The 13,738-nt window shown below is 44.8% G+C and overlaps 2 long non-coding RNA genes across 2 annotated transcripts in view; one reads left to right on the top strand and one right to left on the bottom strand.

Annotated features, from left to right (window-relative positions):
* LOC147583511 (uncharacterized) overlaps nt 1-13,738 on the bottom strand; it is a 152,447-nt gene that overhangs the window by 23,624 nt on the left and 115,085 nt on the right. The window lies entirely within an intron of this gene.
* LOC147583512 (uncharacterized) lies at nt 2,588-3,553 on the top strand. The gene is made up of 2 exons (XR_015243155.1): nt 2,588-2,749; nt 3,025-3,553. It is a non-coding gene; the product is annotated as an uncharacterized LOC147583512 (long non-coding RNA).

Raw genomic sequence — 13,738 nt, 5'->3', positions numbered from 1 at the left:
GGATGCCAACACTTTCCTTCCTGGACTGAAATACTCATTCTAAGGGCAGCAAAGTCTCTGTGAAAGCAGAAACAACCCTAACTCCATTAACTTTTTCGCCCTGGACCCATTTTTCATTTCTTAAATCACTGAGATTATTTCATTTGAGACCTCTCCAAGTGCCTCCCATTTTTCTTGAGAGAAACAGGTTGAAATTAGTCAGAACAGCTAGAACAGCCCTTGACCACTGCAGGGTGACTAATTGCGCACCTTTCTGAATTAGGCTGGTGTTTTCTTTGACAACTGTTGTGCCGCTGACTTAAATTCTGTCAGAGCCCTCCGTGACCCTGGCCCTGCTCCCCCAGTGGAGGTGTTCACTCAGATTTTCCACATCTTCTGAATACTTTCCACTAGAACTCATCCTGTTTTTAACGTACCACCTCTCAAATATATCTCTTCCAAGTTGTTAGTGTTCAATAGTAAGGCAGCAACTTGTCTACTGCCTCAGAAAGCCTAAAGCCAGCCCTGTGCACCATGTTTCCTTATTAGAAAGTCGGAGTAGCAGGGCCAAAATTTACACCTCAACTCAGATGGACAAAAATGCGATTTAGGGGTGCCTGGGTGGCTCAATAGGTTATGCGTCTTCCGCTCAGGTCATGATCCCGCTGCTCATGAGTTCGAGCCCTGCACTGGGCTCTGTGCTGACATCTCAGAGCCCGGAGCCTGCTCTGGATTCTGTGTTTTCCCCTCTCTCTGCCCCTCCCCCGTTCACATTCTCTCTCTCTCTCTCTCTCTCTCTCTCTCTCTGTCTCAAAAATAAATAAACATTAAAAAAAATTGTTTTCAAATGTGATTAAAAAAACCTTCCATTACCTGACCTCATTTAACCCTGGAGTCCCCATTTCTATAGACGGTGGACAAAAATGTAAACTTGATAAGAGAAGTCACCCCCCTACTTCTGGCTTAAAATGGTCTCTTTCAGGATTCAAATTCCCTACACAGACTGTCTTTCTCATCTTAAGAGGATTCCATACTTCTTACTCTTTCTCAGGACGGCACCTATAAACAACCACATGTCCTGCCACAGTAGGGTGAACACACACACCGCGGCATAATCATACAATGAAATAGCAGCCAGCAGTGGAGAAAAATTGAACTCCTACCTACAACAGCATGGATGAATCTCCAATGGATGACTATTGAATAAAGAAAGCCAGACAACAAACAGCACACATTGTATGATTCTACTTACATGAAATTCAAAAGCTACTCTTTGGTAATCAGGTGAAAAAGTGATTATTTTTGGCAGTGATGAGGAGGGAGCACAAGATACTTTTCTAGGGTGCTGGCATGGTCTGTATCCTAATTTGGGTGGTGGGTACATAGCTGTCTACACGGGTAAACATTCATCGAGCTCTATGCTTAGATCTGTATATCTATGCGATATCTCAATAAAACGACACCAACCAGGACGGCATCTGGATATGTGGGAAAGCTTAACTCCTTCTGGGTAGTGGAGAAGGAAGTGCTCATCTGTGGAAATCCACTGGCCTTCTGCAGGGGGAGGGGTGGGGGTGGGGTGCTATGTAAATGAGTCCTTGGCAATTATCTGCTGAGGAGTATTTGGTTCCACTTCTTGTAGAAGACTCACTGCTGAAGTCTGTGCCTTGGCGTCCTGTTGTGAGCCCCTCATCAACCCCAGACCTCTGGCTCAGTATTCTCTGAGCACTTCAGCCCCTCCTCCCCTCCAGGTGGGAAAGCCCCAGGCCCTAAGGAACTCTTCTCAGGCTCATGGCCCTGCTGCCTCTCTCAGCCCTTTCTACACCACGGACCTGGAGCCCACTCCAATCAGAGCCTTCTAGAGGAGGGACTTTTTTGCAGCGCCAGAAAGGGCTTTTTGCTTACCCTTCCTTTATGATAGCAACTGCCTAGGACATTTCTTGTCTGGGCCCAGCTCCCTCCTGCTTCCTGGGACAATAGTGAGACGCACCACAGGTAAACAAATGGTACTGACATTCACAAGAGGTACATTGGAAGACGTTTGGAAATGTAGTATATCCATTACTTCTGATTTCTTTTACACAGAATCTCATTTCTCTTCATCATGTGACTTGGATGATTCAAATCAGTGTAGCTAGAATAGAATCACAGTATTTTAGCAATGAAGCGGTTCTTAATTATCATTCCAGATTCTAAGTGGGACAGTTTCTCATTGTGTGGTCTTAAGCACTGCATACATTTAGCATCCCCGCTCCACCCCCCACAACATACACATAAATGCTACTCATCAATCACATGGTCACCAAAAATACCACCCCTCCCACCTCCCCCCCCGCCCCCCCCCCCCCCCCGCCGCCCCCGGAAGGAAAGGGTCTTGGTCTAAATTGTTTATTTTAGAGATAAGGAAACTAAAGTCCAAAGGAAAAAAGATGACTCGGCCAAGTCAATGACAAAGCAGGGATTAGCCCCCCGATCTGATTTTCAGTGCCGTGAGATTTTTAGAATACCCCTCTGACTTTCAGTTCAGGTTTGCGGAACTAAAACAAGGCACTGCCAGGGAACTTCTGTTTCTTACTGAATTTCTGCTTTCCTTTCTTGCAGTGGAACTGCCCATCACTTCCTCTTTCCTTCCCTTGACACTGGAGGTCCAGAGCCCTCCGTTTTCTCAACAAGAGCAGCGATGGCAACACGTGTGAGAACTTGCTGGCAGCCATACCTAGAGCGGACCTGCCCTTCTATCCACACTTTCCACCCTGATCACTTCATACAGGTAGGCAAACACACAGTCTCGCCGTTCCTTCGCTGCCCTCTGCTTCCCACCAAAAATTGACAAAAGAAGGCAAGAACACACCTACGTCTGACTTATTCTACCTTAGATGCAGAAAACACTCATTCCTAATGCCTGTGTTACTCAGATACCAAGAGCATGATGTTGGCAGGTGCACAGCAAAATGAGAAGGAAGTTTAGCAGAGCTATTGAGAATACAGGAGTTAGGACCATTCATTCACTCACTCAATCATTCATTCATTCATTTTTCTTTTCAGGGTTTATTGAGCACTTGCAACGAAGAGCCCCGTTCTGGGCATCCGGTAACAACCTGGCAAACAAAGCCTTCTGTCCCCTTATGGATTCTACACTCTGGAGTCTTAGTTCAGAACCTGGCTGTGCTGCTTACGAGCTGTGTGACCTTGGGTGAGTTGCTTTATCTCTCTGAACTTCTACCTCTACATCAATAAAATGAAAACATGGAAAAGAGGATTGCGATGATTAAGAGTAAAACATGTGGGAGGGGACTCACCCAGTTCCTGACACAGTGCTATGTGCTATGCAAGAGATAGCTACTATTATTCCTAAAAATGTAACCTTCCCTGGGAGAAGTCTCTGCATCCTTATACCTACAATCTGAACATGAAGTTTTGGCTGAGAATTCTCCAATTTTCTCCAAATTATGTATAACCAACCTACTTTCTCCAAAGTTGTTTAGTTGTAGAACAGAAACCAAAATATGTATACACTACACATGCATGTTTATATTTAAATTTGTATTTAAATTTAAATCTGTATTTAGATTTACATTTATAGTGTGTGTGTTTTATCTGGCCTTGTATCCCAATGTCTGTATTATAAGGTGAGGACAGCAATGATTTCTATTTGCAGCACACTTTCAAAAGAGCCTCGGGTAAAGAAAAACATGACATGAACCATGAGTTTTTAAATATTCTATTCTCTTCCCTGGGCCTCCGCTCTTGACAGACACTTTACCTTATTTAGCCTCTGCCGCCTGGTCTTCAAACCTCTAAATAGATCGGTTATTTCAGGCTAGCCAAACCCTCGAAATTATTTGCCAGCAGCCCTTTAGAAACATATCCCCCTACTGGGAGCAAAAGCATCCAGAGAAGGACTGTGTGTTTGCTCTCAGCCCCCTCCCCTCTAAGCCTTGGCTTAGGAAGGAACTACAGGCGAAGGAAGGAGCCCGGCTTCGAGGTCATTGCCAAGTTTGCCACATCCCCGGTAAGCTACAAAGCCTGAAGAGCCTCCGTTTCCCCGTTTCCCCATTGGTGAAGTCGGGGGCTTACACTTAACTTTGGAGAGTTATTGGGATAATTGACTGATGATTAAAATAGTCACTCATTAATGACAGTTAACAATAGATAAGGCCACGGGTCATGAGATTACACCCCAGGGATTAGCTTTAAAAGCAAACTCCCTGGGAGAGGTGGTGGGTTTTACAGTCACATGATGGTGTAAGTACAGGGCATACCTGGACAATTTCTGTAAGTCTTTTACAAGGAGGGAAGGAACAGGGAGGCCTCTCCAAGCCCTCAGGTGCAGACAGAGAGGAGCGCAACACCGAATTGGCTAGCGCCCCAAGCAACTGACCAGAGCACTTCCATCATGGTTGGCCTTGTCTCCCTCTGGCACTGGTAGGACTCCTTAAAGCCCATCACAAACCAACAGAAGAAGGTATGGTTCTAAAAAGATGCCTCTCTCAGCAAAGCTGAACATTTTAGCTGAACATGTCCACTTGCTGATTTCAATCTGCAGACCTTTCACATTGTTCTCCAGACGGCCCAGAAACTAGCTGCCCACACTTACGGCTCTAGATCTCTGTACAATTTGAAAAGACTTCCTTACACGATTTTCTCTTTCAACAGTGTTCACTGAGAGTGAACTATGTCCTAGGTGCTATCTAGGAGTTGTGACCGTGTCAAGGGAGGTTCTCTGGGGAGATGGCATTTGAGCAGGGACCTCGATGAAAAGAGGAAGTGAGCCATGAAGAGCTCTGGCAGGAACATCCAGGCAGAGGGAAAGGCAGTGCAAAGGCCCAGAGGCAGCAGGAGGTTATGATTCCCACTGTATACATGAGGACACTGAGGCTTCAGAAGATTAACCTGCCCAAGGCCCCCTGACAGGTAAAAAGAAGACCTTGATCTTGAACCCAGCTACTCATCAGTTATTTCAGACTTCTTAGTACTCAAGTAACTGGATTACATTAACCCAATTATAAAGTTACTTGTTCCAGCTTTCTCCTGAACCAGGGGCCATCCATCATTGCGGGGGTAGTCATTATTATCAATGGCAAATATTTACTGAATGCTTACTACGTGTCAGATGCTATGCTAAGAGTTTTACAAGTGCTATCTCATGTTAGCCTATCAAGAAATCTATGAGATGGGGCACCTGGCTGGCTCAGTCCGTAGAGCATGTGACTCTTGATCGCAGAGTTGTGAGTTCAAGCCTCATGTTGGGCTTAGAGACTACTTAAAAATAAAAAGGAAATTAAGAATTTCTTTTTAATGCTTATTTATTTTTGAGAGATGAAGAGAGACAAAGCACGAGTGGGGAAGGGGCAGAGAGAGACACACACACAAAATCTGAAGCCAGCTCCAGGCTCTGTGCTGGTAGCAGAGAGCCGGATGCGAGCCTTGAACTCATCCACAGTGCAGTCACGACCTGAGCTGAAGTTGGACACTTAACCGACTGAGCCACCCAAGCACCCCCAAAAATAAAAAGGAGAACTTAAAAAAAGCAATAAAAAAGAAATCTATGAACAAGTACCAGTGATATCCTCATTTTAAAGATGAGGAAACAGGCCTGAGGCTTTCCACTGAAACCGGGCTCCAAGAAACTTTTGCGAGGCCCAGCATTGGGGCAAAGTTGGTAGTAAGGGAGATGGGAAAGAAACACTGGGAGACACAGAGACAGTGTCACCAAGGCCAACTCATGGGGCTGGGAAGGGAAATGGAAACTGGGTTCAAGGCTTTAGAAAGGAACCAGAGACCCCAGCATCAAGCCAGCTGTGCGGATGGAAAAACAGAGGCCGGGAAAGAAGCCTTGAGGGACTGGACAGAGGCATTCAAAGGGGGTGCAGCCTCACTGGGGCCCCCAAGAGCCATCAGCTCTGCTTTTACAGTGTGTTTCCCCTCTGTGTTCGCCTCCCCTCTCGGAGGAAGGTCATCCTGCTTCTTTGCAAGAAGGTTTTCAGAGACGCAGAAGGAAAGCTATCTTTATTCAGGAGGGCTCCAAGAAGCAAAGACGATGCGGCACATTTTTAAAGTTTTTTTCGTGAAATCATTGCGCACTGAGAGTTCCACCCAGCAGTGAAAGCCAAGGGCTCTGGAGTGAGACAGACCTGGGTTTGAATTCCAATTCCACTTGGGAGCTGTGGGGCCCTGAGTAAGTCATTATTCCCCTAAAACTTCTGTTTATTCCTCTTAAAGCTTCCATTCATTCTTCCGTAAGATGGGGGTTAAAAACATCTACATTATAGTATGATTAAGATTAAATTCAATAAGTTATTATATATCAAGTTCTTAGTCCAGAGCAAGTACCCAACAAATGAAAGAGATGATGATGATGATGATGATGATGATGATTTCTATTATTTTAAAAGCACCTTTGGTAGTTTGGCAGGTTTTTCAAACCTAAACATAGTCTGGGCCACCTGGGTGGCTCAGTTGGTTGAGCATCTGAATTCAGTTCAGGTCGTGATCTCGTGGTTCGTGAGTTAAAGCCCCACATCGGGCTCACTGCTGACAGTGCACAGCCCACTTCAGATCCTCTGTCCCCTCTCTCTCTGTCCCCCTCTCCCCTGCTTGTGCTCTCTCAAAAATAGACATTAAAAAAAAAAAAAAACACTAAACATAGTCTTACTATGTAATCCAACTGTTGTACCTCTTGATAACTGCTCATACAAAATTAAAACAGTGTCCATAAACAAACCTGCCCATAGATGTTTATAGCAGCTTTCATAATGCAGTGCATAACTGACAAAACTTGGAGCCAAATAAGATGTCCCTTAGTAGGTGAATGGATGAATAAACTGTGGTACATCCCAATAATGGAATATTATGCAGCACTGAAAAGAAAGGAGCTAGCAAGCAATGAAAAGGCACGGAGGAATCTTACATGCACATTACTAAGTGAAAGAAGCCAATCTGAAAAGGCTACATACTAGATGATTCCAATTATATGGTATTCTGGAAAAACCAATCTATGGAGACAGTGAAAAGATCAGTGGTTCCCCGGGGGTAGGGGTGGACAGACCAACAGGCAGAGAGAATTTTCAGGGCAGTGAAAATATATGTATGACACTATAGTGATAGATACATGTCCTTATACTTTTGTCTAAAACCTCAGAATATAGAACATCAAGAGGGAACCCTAATGTAAATTATGGCCTTTGATTGATTATGACGTGTCCATGTAGGTTCACTGATTGTAACAAATGTCACCACTCTGGTGGGAGGATGTTGATAACTGGGGAGGTTATGCGTGCGTTGGGGCAGTGGGTATACGAGAATGGTATAATTTTCCTCTCAGTTACCTGTCCTCAAAAATAAAGTATACTTTTTTTTCTAACGCTTATTTTTGAGAAGAGAGAGACAGAGCATGAGCGGGAAAGGGGCAGAGAGGGAGACACAGAACCTGAAACAGGCTCCAGGCTCTGAGCTGTCAGCACAGAGCCCGACGCAGGGCTCGAACTCACGGACCGTGAGATCATGACCTGAGCCGAGGTCGGATGCTCAACTGACTGAGCCACCCAGGCGCCCCTAAAGTATACTTTTTAAAAACTCCAAAAAAAAAAATAAAGAATTTAACATAAAATAACAAAAGCCATGGTTCCTTTAAAAAAAAAAAAGTATCTTTCGATGTAATCTTCTCCATCAATCCACTTCTGACCATCCTAACCACATTATTAAAAATATATCTCCCTTTTCAGAATTCTCATTGCACTGCAATTTGTCTAGCAATTACCATTTTGGTTACACTGAAATTATTAGGGGATTTGTCTTATTTCTTTTACTATAATACACTGGAAGGTTCTGGCAGGAATGACAGCATACTACTCAGGTTTCTATATTGCATAGGGATGGTGCTTAAAAAAACATAGCTGTGGAATTTAATCACTGGAGTCTAGATTTCTAGTGCTGATAAGGTATTAATTAGCCACACATGACTATTTAAATTTAAAATTAAATCAGTGTAAAATTAAATTTAAAAATCAGTTCCTCAGGTGCACTAGCCACACTCCAAGCTCTCAACAGTCACATGCAGCTACTGGCCGCCATATTAGATAGCTCAGGTACAGGATATGTCCATCACTACAGAAAGTTCTATTGAACAGTGCTCTATTCTAGAGCATCCTTGTTCACCTTTTTCATATAGTCCTTGAATTAAAATTGTGTTTACAATGCTTATACTTTATTTTCAAATTAAATAAAAACATTTTCTAAAATCCTGGTTGAATTACCCCGACTGGGCTTTCAAAATACGAATGACCCCTAAGACAACCTGGCTCTTTAGAGAAGTGGCTGATTCCAAGTCTAGGGCAAGAAATTTTTAAGATAAGCCTGGCCATCGAGTCATATCAGAAAATAAGGCAGATATCAAAGACTAGTGGGGTCCTGTCAAAAGGATTCGGGAGTCAACTTAGAGAAGATCCCAGTGGCCAGAGGGTGTGAGGATTAATAAGAATTAACCACAAAGGACTGAATCACCCTGCATATGTAAAAATTCATAAGTTCATAAACAACAAAACAAAAACCCTTTCAGTCCTTCTGGAAGATGAGAGGGAAACAATTTCTTATTTTTGAAATCTGGTAAATAAAGGGGAAGAGTCTTTCCTGTAGGAATTGTTCCTCAGGGCAACCACAAACAGATGTTTATGGAAGCAATTCCAGCGGAAAAAAAAAAAGAACAAATGAAAGAATTAGAAGATCCCATTTTGCAAACCCCTGCTGCAATAATGGCTGGGGCAAACAATCATCAGCGTCTGCTAAGAGCACAGAGGGACCTTGAGGCACAATGGGCCTCCTGCTGTAGGAACACACACTTATATGAAGTCACATCTAACGTGAATGAGACCTGTAGGCCACCAAGAGGCAGGATCTAGCAGCCAATCTTAAGGAAACGCAGGCAGTGAGGAATGTGTTCAAGGACACCAGGGAATCCAGACCTTGGAAAACTTTATGGTATAAAGGGGGAAAAACAGAAGAGGTGGGAAGCTGGAGATTAAAATAAATTGTAGAGACACCTGACATAGCAACCAAATGCAACAAGCAGACCTTGTTTGGATCCTGATGTAAACAAATCAATTGTAAGAAAGTGAGAGACAGAGAGAGAGAGAGAGCCCTCATGCATCTGCAAGAACTGGAGAAAGTTCAACAACGAGGAACTATTCGGTTATATTAGGGGATTATTACTGATTTCTAAAGTGTGATTATGCATTTTGGTTATGTCTTTTGTAAAAAAGTTCTTATCTTTTAGAGACACACACTGAAATATACAGATAAAAATGACACAATTCTGGGATTTACTCAAAATAATCCAGGGGGAAGACAGGAAATGGATGGGGGGATACAGACAAGATTGGCCAGGACTTGGTGGTTCCTGAATATGTGTTACATTTTTCCCAATGAAAAGTTCATCTCTCTAACTCAGTCTCTGTTTTCCCCGGCTCCATCCTGTAATCGTTGAAAATAAATTTTCCAGGATGGCATTCTTCTGGTCTAATTTTGACAAGTGGAGGGGCTTAGGCATAAAGGTTCTGAGGAAAAAGCAGTCTCTGAACTTATCAGAGGGCTGTTGCATTAGAAAGCCCTGCAGCCAAGTTCCCCCCAGAAGGTAACAGGGTTAAAAGCCTCACTATCTGCTGGGGTGTTCTCTCCCTCCCTGCATACTCTAATTCACCAACCAGATTGTCATTCAAGTCACATGCAAATTACATTGTTCCAGAAATTTGCAGGTCAGCCTAAAGGGGCTTTCAAGTGCAGGCGGAGGTGTCTCCACCTCCTCTCCTCCCCCTCCGGTGCTACCCCCCTTCTATTCTTTCCACTTTAACAAAATGTACAGAAGTACAGAAACTCCTCTTTCGGTGTATAACTGAGGCTACCCTCTGGGAGAGCTTCTTCTGCCCCCGCCCCGGCCTTCCCCCTTCCAAGGATGAGTCAAGATCAAGAGCTCAAAGTTCAAACCCCCAGCTGGAAGGAAGGAAGCTTCTTTCACAAATCAAACTCCTGGGCACAGGTGAGCACTCTTTTCTAGGAATCTTTCAAAGAGGTTACAAGGCCTCAGTGGCATAGGACTAGTTTCTATGTTCACATTTTCTTCCAGGACGCCTGGCCTTTCTTCTGATTCCTATTCCGTAAGTTACGATCACATTTCACATCGACTCCTGTGATTATTCCCAGTGAGGCCACCGGGGTTTCGGATGTTCCAGCACTCTTCAATTACACGTTTGCAGGCTCTCTCAAGGATGGTGTGGCAGACAGCTAGTTATCCCCCTGCCGATCTATCCTGTCCTTTCAGGGTAAAGACTGCCCAGGTAAAGACGACATTTCCCAGCCTCCCTTGCAATTTGGCAGGGTCATTAGACTTAAGTTCTAACCAGTGGGCTAGAAAGACCAATTATGGTACCAATTTGGAATTCTGTCTTGAGAAAAAAGTCGATGAGTGCTCCTGGTCCTTCCCCCCTTCTACTGGCTGGAGAAGATGAGAAATGGACTCACAAGAAGAAAGCATGAGGTGAGAATGGAGTGGTCCCACAGCCCTGAATTGCCACCTCTGCACTGTGACACTGTGGCATGAGGGATATGACTTGTATCTTGTGGAAGCCCGGAGAACTCTTGGTTTGGCAGTTTACCCTGTATCTTAACGAATACAGACGGCTACCTACGACCTGTGGGAACCAATTCTACTTGGACAACTCTAAACACGACTTTATTTCCAAGAACCTGAAGCAGCTCCTCCCCATCACTTTCTTGTTCCAATTTCCTGTCCCTGAAGCCATGCGGTGCAATGCAGTCACTTTGATGATGTGTCTGTCCATGGCTATAAACTCAAGATTCACTTTGGGAGGCTGAAATTTTTCCATAGAGCACTCCACACGAACCTCTCCTCTTGAAAGTCAAATGACAAGGAAGGTTTGGAAACATCAAGGAGCGTTGGGCCTCTACTCCTACTTTCTGAGGTCCCTAGAGCTCGTATCTTTATGGTTCTTCCTTGGAAAGAGCATTTCCTTCCCACCAAGAGCCAACAGCTCGGCCAACACTGGCAGACATACTCCATTACAAGTAATAATGGGACTCAAGCACTTTAGAAGCTTTTACTAATTGAGCTGCTGAATATCCCTGTGAAGTAGGTAACTATTATCATCCCCAATTACTGTCAAGAAGCTGAGCTGCAGAGATATTAAGTGGATTGCCAGAATCCTGCAGCAGAGTTGCAAGCAGAGTAAGTTCTCTGGTAGAGGCTGAATTTCAGCCCTAGTCAAAGGAACCAGAATTGTCCTGGAAATCAGGAGACCTGTGTTCCGGTAGTGATTCTGTCATCAACCACTGAGTAGAAGTCATTTCCTCTTTCTGTGCTCAAGTGTGTGCACGCTCGTGTGTGGGTGTGGGTGTGTGTGTGTGCATGCGTGCATTCGTGTGTGGGTGTGCATGTGTGTGTGTGTAGTCTGAATAATCTGCCCACCCTCCGGGCTTTTTCCCACTGAAGGCGGAAGCGGAATTTCAAAGGAACAGACATCCCACTGCTGATTCTCCCAGGAAGAAGTTAATCCTGAGACAGGAAATGAAGATTTAAAGGAGAAAACTTTCTCTTTAATGGGGAAGACTCCAAGGTGAAGAAAGGCCTGTGTTGGGTTAAAGTACGGTTCCCAGGATGTTCAGGGGAGTTAGGGGCTGGCCCGGGACACATGGTGAAGTGAGGAGCGGCAGGGAGTTCAGGGCCCCTTTCCAGGCCAAGGTGGGGCTGCTGAAGAAGGTGACGAAGGGAACACAGCCCAGCCTGGCAGTGATCAGTTGAGGCCAAGTTTATGGAGTGATGGGGCAAGGCCAGCAGCCCAGGAAGGAAAAACGTGAAAGACTGTGCTCAGAGGTGCAAAGTGGTACTTTGGGAAATGTTCCTAATCCACAGGGACACTGAGAAGAGCAAATTTCTCAGCATGAATGTTGTGTGCGCTGTGCCGTAACAATTTAGAAACAAACAGGAGGGGCGCCTGGCTTGCTCAGATTCGTTAGAGCATACAGCTCTTGATTTTGGGATTGTAAACTTAAGCCCCACGCTGGGCGCAGAGTTTATTTAAAAAAAAAAAGCAAAAGAACAAAAACAAAATACTTTGGGAACAAACAGAAGTCACAGGCTGCATGGCATGGGACACTCAGGGATCTATAAGCCTCCTTTTCACTGAGACACATGAGCCAGAGCCCTGTGCGGCTGGAAATCCGGCCCAAGGCCTCGGGAGGAAGTCTCACTCAGGATTTTCACCCCCACCGCAGTCCACACTGGCCCCAGCTTGTAGATAATGGCTGAGGTTGTGCTTAGGGCACAGGGCCTTCATTCATTGGAGGTCTGGTGAAGTCCCAGACTAAGAAAATGGGAAGGGGTGTCTGTGGTCTCTCTGTTCTATTCCCAGCTTTTGTTTTAAAGGAATTAAACTCAAGTAAAGTTTGGCTGACTCACTGCACACTCAATGCATCGTGACAAAGGTCAACACTACCCCAATCAATATCTGTCCCCCTGGAAAGTTCTATCACTCTAGAAAATTTCCTCAAACTCCTTTCCAGTCAATCTCCTCACCCTTCAACAAGCAACTGATCTTTTGATTTCTATCATCTTTGTGTAGTTTGGTCTGTTCGAAAACTTGTTAGAAATGGAACCATACCGGGGCACCTGGGTGGCTCAGTTGGTTGAACACCTGACTTCAGCTCAAGTCATGATCTCACGGTTCATGGGTTTGAGCCCCACATCGGGCTCTTTGCTAACAGCTCAGAGGCTGGAGCCTGCTTCAGATTCTGTGTCTCCCTCTCTCTCTGCCCCTTCCCCACTCCCACTCTCTCTCTCTCTCTCAAAAATAAATACATTAAAAAAATTAAAAAAAAAAACCTGGAACCATATTGTTTGTACTCTCTACCCATTTTTAACATGCAAATGCTGTTTTCAATTATGTGCCAGGAGTAAACATGGCATGCCTAGAAGATACCAAGACCCAGAGGCTATGCATCTCCCCTAGCACACCTGACGAGGCAGACACAAGCTGGCAGAGATTAAATTTCTCAACCTTCATCTTTTGCTGAGTGTCCAGGCTGATCTCTTGCTTCCCTCAGTCCAAAGTCCTGAAACCTCAGGGCTTGCTTTGACCTCAACTCCCCTCCACCTGACCCCGGCACAGACCAGTCTCTGTACCCTGAGGGTCCCGGCATCCTGGGCTATATTGGGCTAGAGTAACAATCCTGATGCAGGCCTAGAGCTTTGTTAAAGCTTTAGAGCTAATAATATTTGCTACCATTCATCGAAAGCTCTCCAAGACACCATGCTTTATGTTTGCATGTATCATCTCAGATAATTTTCACAGCCCCTCCCCCACTCCTGAATTATTTCAATTTTACACATGAGGAAACTGAGGCTCACAGAAATTAGAATGGGGCTTCTAAGACTTTCATGTGCAAATGATTCACCTGGGGGGTCTTGTTTAAATGCAGATCCTTATTTAGTAAGTCTGGGGCTGGCCTGAGGGTCGGTATCTTGTAATAAGCTGCCAATCAACACTGACGGTGTTGGCTCCTGGATCATACTTGGAGTAGCAATGGGTGACATTAACCCCTCTGAGGTCACATCCAGGCTATGAACTCTGAATAGCTGCTTGCAAAGCTGGTGCTCTTAACCGTTCTGCTTATGTTGTGCAAAGAAGAAGAAGGAGGAGAAGGAAGAGAAGGATGGGAGTGGGAGGAGGAGCTAAAGAACACTGGGGTGGTG

The sequence above is a fragment of the Puma concolor genome, chromosome A2, assembly GCF_028749965.1.
Source record: "Puma concolor isolate L17-30 chromosome A2, mPumCon1.1.hap2, whole genome shotgun sequence".
Lineage (NCBI taxonomy): Eukaryota > Metazoa > Chordata > Mammalia > Carnivora > Felidae > Puma > Puma concolor.
Note: the sequence above shows the minus strand (reverse complement) of the source record. Positions and strands in the feature narration are given on the sequence as shown.